This window comes from Scomber scombrus, chromosome 15 (assembly GCF_963691925.1).
Source record: "Scomber scombrus chromosome 15, fScoSco1.1, whole genome shotgun sequence".
In the NCBI taxonomy this organism is placed as follows: Eukaryota; Metazoa; Chordata; class Actinopteri; order Scombriformes; family Scombridae; genus Scomber; species Scomber scombrus.
This window is the reverse complement of record NC_084984.1, coordinates 3,358,463-3,366,593: the sequence shown is the minus strand read 5'-3', so window position 1 is coordinate 3,366,593 and position 8,131 is coordinate 3,358,463.

The following is an 8,131-nucleotide window of genomic DNA, read 5'->3' as shown; positions in this document are numbered from 1 at the left end:
GAGGAAGGAAGGATGGAAGAAAGGAGGGAGGAAGGAAGGAAGGGAGAAAGAAGGAAGGAAAAGAGGGAGGAAGAAGGGAGGAAAGGAGGGAGGAAGGAAGGAAGGGAGAAAGAAGGAAGGAAAAGAGGGAGGAAGGAAGGAAGGAAGGAAGGGAGGAAGAAGGAAGGAAAGGAGGGAGGAAGGAAGGAAGGAAAGGAGGAAGGAAGTAGGAAGGAAAGGAGAGAGGAAGGAAGGAAGGAAGGAAGGAAGGAAGGAAGGAAGGAAGGAAGGAAGGAAGGAAGGAGGGAGGGAGGGAGGGAGGAAGGGAGGGAGGAGGGAGGGAGGGAGAAAGGAAAAGAGGAAGGGAGGAAGGAAGGAAGGAAGCTAGGGGGAGGAAAGAAAGAGAGAAGGAGGGAGGAAAGAAGGAATAGAGGAAGGAAAGGAAGGAAGGAAGGAAGAAAAGAAGGAAAGAAGGAGGGAGGGAGGTAGGAAGGACAGAAGGAAGGGAGGAAAGAGAGAGGAAGGAAAGAAAGAGAGAAGGAGGGAGGGAAGAAGGACAGACGGAAGGAAGGAAGGAAGGGAGGAAAGAAGGAACAGTCAAAACAGACGGGGTCAATTTGACCCGGGAGGACGACACGAAGGTTAAAGCAGCAATAATAATTCTTTGGCCACTTTGGGGGCAAACGAACAAGCTGACATATTGTCATCTTATAAAGTTCACATGATCAACAGGTGACTTTTTACACAATCATCAAACACACATTATCATTCATTACGAGTCATGTCTCAGATATTCACTTTCCTTGTATCTCTGTTTTTAGTCTACACTAATTCCTGAGGACAATATCTGGCTCTGAAGCTGCCAGATATTCCTTTATGTTCATCAACTGTTTGCCTTCAGCACTAAGCAGGTAGTTTACAGCTGCAACTTTGTGATCTGGAACCACATTCACCACAAAATTCCTGCTGACTGCATTCAGCATTGATAAACGTGTCACTCCCAACAGATCCACATATTAAAATGCAGCACTGATGTTTGCCTTTGTGAAAAGCCTTTATTATTAAAGTGCCCTCACCTGCTAACACATTATAGCCCGTAAACAACATGAATGATGTGCTGAGCACTGCAGCCTAACACACATTTATTAAATTACACTTTTCAGCCACACATCAGCTTTCTGCTTTGATTCATTTCCTTTAATGAGTTTGCTGATGTAGACTGGCATGCTGTAATGAAAAGGTAAAGACAAGCATGCTGGAGAGCCATAAATAAGTCTCGCAGCATGAGGAATAATGACAGGAGTTTAATGTCCAATTAGATTAAAAGGCTCTCTGACACAAAAGCAGGATGCTGAGTGCACTGCTCAATGAGCCTGTGAGCGACATTGATTAACGCTAAACGGATCTATTACTCTCATCCCTGGTACTGATCAACAGCTCTACCTGCCACTGCTCTAACACTATAAATGTGTGTGTGGTTGCATCTATATCTTTGCATGCAAATCCATCTACCCATCAAGTGGATTATAGATTAACAACTAATGTCTAAAAAAAAAACATAATCAGTTTGTGTATTTCTCAAGAACATCCAGGTGATTTTGTGTTTCTTACTGTATTTACTTATTAATTTCATTATGTAAACACAAGACAAGCTCAGCCAAGTAAGTTTAGCATCTTTTTTCCCTGATGTATGAGTTTCATAAAGCACTGGGGAGTTTTCTCATTGTAGCGAAGCTCAAAGCCAATAGCGCTCGACATTATTGGCTTTCGCAGAACAAGCATGATAGCGGAATGGGATGTCCATCTATCATTATACTTGTGTTCAGACACTCGTCATAGGCTTCAGCTGACATCTTCTATCTGAGCTTACCATTATAGGTGGGTTGTGGAGATGTTTAAATCTGCTCTGCTGCAGGGGAAGGGATCTAACTCATAGTTGTGGCTTCTCATTATTCTGCTGAAAGAGCTTTGTGGATATTTCCTCTGCTGAACAGAGATAGATGTGGGAGGGGGTATATAAACACCTTTGACATTTTACACTACTCTACATTAACATTCACAGTTCACAGGATCTGGTGTGTACCACCGAGATCAAAGAGACAGTATTATGTAACAGACAGTATTGTATGTGTATAATGTGTAGGTCTGAGGCTCCTATCTGGGATCTGAACAGTATTTATAATGAGCCAGAATCCAAGTGTGACTCGTCAAAAACACGTGAAAAAATGGTGTCTGTCTGCTGTGAGACATTACAATGCAAATGTGCTCTAAATCTTTTAAGAGTGACATGACCATCATTGTTTTAAGGCTCATTTTCAAATAAATGCAGTAGGTGCCATGTCTCATTTCCACAATTTACGCATTGAGGGAATATTTTTTCCCTCAGCCTACTGTTACACTAAACAGCAAGAAGGAGTACTACATCTGGCTTCTGCAAAAGACGATGAACTAGAGTGGCACAGTGATTTATAATGGGATAAATCAAACTGGGACACTACAAAATCACAAAGAATATCTTCAAGTCACTGTTGCAAGTGGAGTGCAGTCTTACTGTCAAACCAAAAAAGTAAAACACTTTGTAGGAGGCTCACTCCCTTAAACCACTGACTGACTGATTGGTGGTAGTTACCCTCATTTTTAAAACTAGATGCAGATTCCGCACTGAATGAATATTGTAATGCCTACACTAGTCATGTAGTATTTTTAATATAAAAAGGGGTATCGACCATAGACTGTATATAAGAAATGGACGTACCATCCGTGACGTCACCCATTGGTTTGTGGACTGCTGCTTGGAAGCCAATAGTATCGGATCTGGGCAGCGCCATCTTGAAAATTTCAGGTGCATGCTGGGAAAAATAAAAACACCACGGATTCTACTTATATGGGCATCAGGAGGAGCATGAGGCGCCCTCCTGAACCTGTGAACCAATCAACCTGTCAATCACGACGTAGCCACGCCCTAATGCATACCCTGCTTTATCGTCACATATAAAATCAGGGAGGCCAAAATGTCCCAAATGAACATCATACTGCATTGAAGAAGGCTTTAAACTAGCGATTGAGACCATAAACACATTTTGAAAACGTTTACTGAGGTTAGAAATCAAGTGAGAAGTTGGTGAATTCTCCATTGACTTGTATAGAGACGGAAATCCTTTTGACACCGAAACGGTCGCCCCCTGGTGGCCTTTTGATAGAATGCAGTTTTAAATTACTTCCGCGTTGGCATCATTTCAGAGGACCAGAACTCCCCGCCTGGTATCGGCACAGAAAGTTAAAAAAAAAAAAAAAAAACTTCATTGGGTATAAAACAGAGGTGGCTACAGAAGTCAAGGCTAAATTGACTATATCATTAAAGGTCTGGGTTGATTTTTATTTTTTTATTTTTTTTGTATGGCAATATGTCACATGTAAGAGGAAATGGTTTCTATATTAAACCAAGAAGGGTTTTGCTGTACACTGGCAACTTGTAGAAGTCAGGAGATACCAGACCTCAGTCCATTTCACAATATGCCTCATCAAACTGCCTCATCATTGATTTTGTAGGGAAAATAGACACAGAGCTTAAAAAAAGGTTAAATGTGGATGAACCAGGTCACTAGGGCATTTCTTTGTTATGCACAAGGACCACATCAAATTATACATTGTATAAGCTTTTTGTCATCGTATACATGGATTATACATGGATTAGCAGTCTCAAAACACTTTTTTTCCTGAGGGTCTTCCTCATGGCAAGGTATATAATTTTGTAGACACGTGTGAAAAGTGTCATTAGAATATATGTATAGTATAAGTATAAATAGGACCAAATTGCAGAGATCATTCATGGTACGCAGAATCTGCATTCACATTCACACCATGTACACTCATTTACATCGTCTCACGTATTGCTTAATTACAGCATGCCAGTCACATAATGTTTTGATTACATACTTATAACTGAAATTGCTGCTGCCACACTTTCACACTCAACAAAAGCCTGAAGCCATACCCACATCAAACTGCTCTGAACAGAAATTTGATCGGTACAAAATGCATTGTGACTGGTGGTTTTTGAGCACTGATAGTCAATCACGTCTTTCTCCAATATTTATGAACTATGAAAAATGTCTAGCATTTAAATGATGGAAACATTTTTATGGTATCAAGCTTTCTTTTGCTGTTATATTCGCCATCAGATCACTCCTATAAACTCCTGGGGCATGTTGTCTAAAGCTCTTGATGACAGATGGGGGCACAAACGAGAGCTTTCTGCAAATATCCCAAAAATAACCTTTGCACAGAAAAGTTTGCTCTTTCTCTAAAAGATGTCCAGGGTGAGTCGCCAATTGGGTGTTTGGTTGTTTCTCAAATCTGAGTGCTGAAGTAGAGTGGAGTATTTTTGCTCTCATGCAGATAATTAATGGCAGTTTGCCCACCTAATCTACAGACCATATGCTTTGGCAAGGGGTTTATGACTGTGTTCCCCAGATGCTTTGGATGAGGCTACTTCAGGAGTACTGAGGTCATTGTTTCACTGATTTGGTTTCTGTCTAACTTTAGCAAGAACTCTGTCCATACCTTGGAGAAGCTCATTTTCTGCAGATGTTGGACACTGCCATGAATGTACTTTGTCAGCTCTTCTGTATGTCATTTTCATGGACAGAAAGATGTCTACTCTTTCCATCTCTGTTTCAAGAGATTTATTATTTGCTCTCCTATAATGCTGCATTAATTGAATTATGATAAGTAGGGGACAAAAGAACTCCAAAACAACTGACAGGCACACAGCCATGACATATATAATCTTACAGAGAGTTGTGTCTGACCACAGTTCATTATTCACTCTCATTTTAGCTCAGTTTTTGTCATCATCAACATCTGCAAATAATATCTAGGTCTTAAGCTGCTAAATATTTGACATTCGTTTGGCGCTGGGCAGTGTACAGTGGGTTTATCACAGCTTGTCTACTGGAAACCGTTGCTTGCTACTGCTAGCAATGATGCCATTCACCAAAACATAACCAGGTTAAAGCTCCATAGAGTTGCAGAATTGGGTGATAATTTTCAGCTGTACATCGTACTGCAATTTTATGTTTGTACAAACAATTATTGATTAATGCAGGGTTACATGTATCTATGAAATTACATAATTAGATTATTGCCTCCAGTCCTTTCAATGAAGACGCCCTCACAGTCTTAAGTAAGCACTGTTCATGCACATGCATTCATTTTAAAAGTGTTACTGCATATGTTTGATTTGACTTCTTTCATCATTTTATTTATGGGGGGTACAGATAGCAAAGAAAAATATATATCACTGTAATTTGTAGGGCTCCTTTCATTAAGTTGATAGTTTTGGTTCATTGCTCTCAATCTATTAATTTATATTACAAACCATTGCAGGTATATGATTCTGAAATGTCTCAAACCTACTTTGTTTGTACAGCTTCTTGCAAGTATTCTAACCTTGTGGAGTCTAAATATTGAACAATGTGAAAAATTGCCAAATAACTGCAAAAAAAAATGCAGTATTTGCTGTAAGCACAGCTGCAGCAGAAAACCATTCAACCATATTTTCCATAAAGGTTTGAATCAATTTGTGTTTCCACTCTTCAAAAGTATCTCACCTAGCCAATGTTATTGCTTAAATCATTTCTTTGCAGTAGATACATTCACACACATACACCCACACATTTCTATATCTGGATCTTCTCTTCCACCTCTTCATAGCATATCACCAAGACAACTATGTGCTTAACAAAGTTTCTTTCACTTTCTATAAAACACTTTTAAACGTTAGATTTTACTAATAGGGTATTTTCTCATTTACTATTCATGGCATGTATCCATGTATGTGATTTAACATATTTTTCCATATATACAGCACAAGGCATCATAATGAGAAAAGAACTAATGTCTATCAAACCCTCAGTTGTTGTAGAGAATTAGCTTTGTAGTGGAGGAAAATCACAAGTTACACCGTTCTAATAGCAGAAAAACTTAATTAACTAGGTGAGCCTTGGGGCCTCTTACAAAATGCCTCCCCAAGCAACAGCAGAGAGCAAGAATGACCCCCAGCTACAACAGACCTGCTTACTGATACAGAAAATATGATTGCTTTTCATATTCCAGTGAATTTTCAACATTTCCCGTTTTACCTCAGGACACACAGTCGCTCAGAACACATTAGAATAGGTGCATTGCAGGAAAAGGGGCAGTGCATGTGGGCGTTATTAGCTAAATGAATTTTAATAAATAACACTGAGACATAATGAAACATAAGACAATATGGAAGTGGAAATTAAATGCTTGTTGAAGTATGCAAGACAGATAATGGGATACAGTCATGAAACAGATGAGTTTAAGGAGGTACGTAATACTGCATGTTCAATTTATATGTAAATCAATCCACCTAATAGAATGACCTCGACCAGGTGTCAGAGGATAAGAAAATGATCCCACCCAAAAGCATTTTTTGAATTTTGAAATCTCATGAGCTTTTATAGGAACAGGGTGGCAGCCTGGTGCTGCAATAACCCATTAGAGAACAGGCTAATGAGGTGATTTATTTGAGTTACATTGAGAGTATCGCACAGCGCCCACAACAGTCTGCACAATACACATTCAGGACTTTGTCTGCACACGGAGTGCCCATATACCTACAGCAGGAAGCAAGCTGCCCTTTTAACCCATGTGCGCCTGAGTATGAGGTGGATGTATGGGCGACAAACATACCACTACTATCTGTCACCATTCCATGTCACCTTCAGAGATATTACACATCTGTCACAGTGACTCTCCTTGTTAGAGAGACAGTAGAGAATAATCAGGAGAGAACAAATGATGTGCCACAAAGGCCCCTGCTGTGTGACCTTTGACCATGCACACATACACATGGTACATTGTCTGCCTGATGTCTGTGACATGAAACTATTATTGTGAAAAGTGTAGTTTACGATCAGAAAGTGCTATGCATAGTTTAAAAACTTGTTCTTCTGAAGGTTTTTTTCTTTTCAAAATTGGTATGTGGGCGTGGGCACGACAGTCCCCCGTCTATCAGTCACTAATCGTGTGGAGCAGTGGGTGTCCAGGACACCTGTGTCTGCTGCCTGATAATGAATATGATGAAGATGGATAATACTTTACCCTGTCTGAAACCCTGCTCTCAGCTAGGGAGTGATTACTGCAGTAATTGGGATCCATGGTGGCTGCCGCTGGAGATACTGATGATGAGGCTGTCACGACTAAAATGTAGCTAACATTGACATTACTCATATTGGACCTCAAGAGTTACAATTTCCCAAATCACCACTGACAACTTTGTAATCAAATCTGTGACCTGTTTCTCTTCATCCATTTATTGAAGTTTCACTGTATATTTGGGTTGTGTAATATTTTCATGAATTAGCTCAAAGACAAACAAGAGATAAAGCTTTCAAACATTGTGTTATATGTTTATAAGATGCATGTTTGGTTCAGGCTCACAAAGCATCACATTTGATTGGCCATTTCCTGACAAAGTCTTGCTACGATCAGCATAGAGTGATCACAGTGAAGCAACAGGAGCTAAGTGACTGGTGAAATCCTGTCACCTTTCCACAAAAATCACTTAACTGGAAAAAGAGGAAAGCACTGATGATATCATTGACTTTTTGGAGCCATTTGGATTCTCTGATCATCTCGGTCGTATGCCACAGGGTCTTACATATTGATTATTCTGCTACATGGGCCATCACCATACTTCATGCTGTTCTTTTGAAAGGTTTCAAAAAGTAATTTATGAGGACCCAGAGTGATCATTACCAGGTGGCCTTGTCAGGCATCACTTCTTTTTCTACGGTGAGGTTTTCTGGGATTCCTGAGGGATGATTGGTGTCCTCTAGGTAGTGTCCTAGTGCATAGAGGGTGCTAAAAAGGGGGGAGCCGTTAATGACCATCTGCTCAGAGAGCAACCTTTTTAATGAAGACGGATGTTGGGAGGATCTGACCAGGGGGCTCCGGGCAGGGGTCTAATGACACACACCCCTCTATGTCTGGACCTTTTAGGTTATGTTAGGCGCCCTGCCGGCTCTCACCACCACACTGGCACCAAGAATTTCAAACAGGCCTCCTGAAACTGTATCACATGCACCCATGATGGCATGTGATGTACCACTGAGCTCTGATA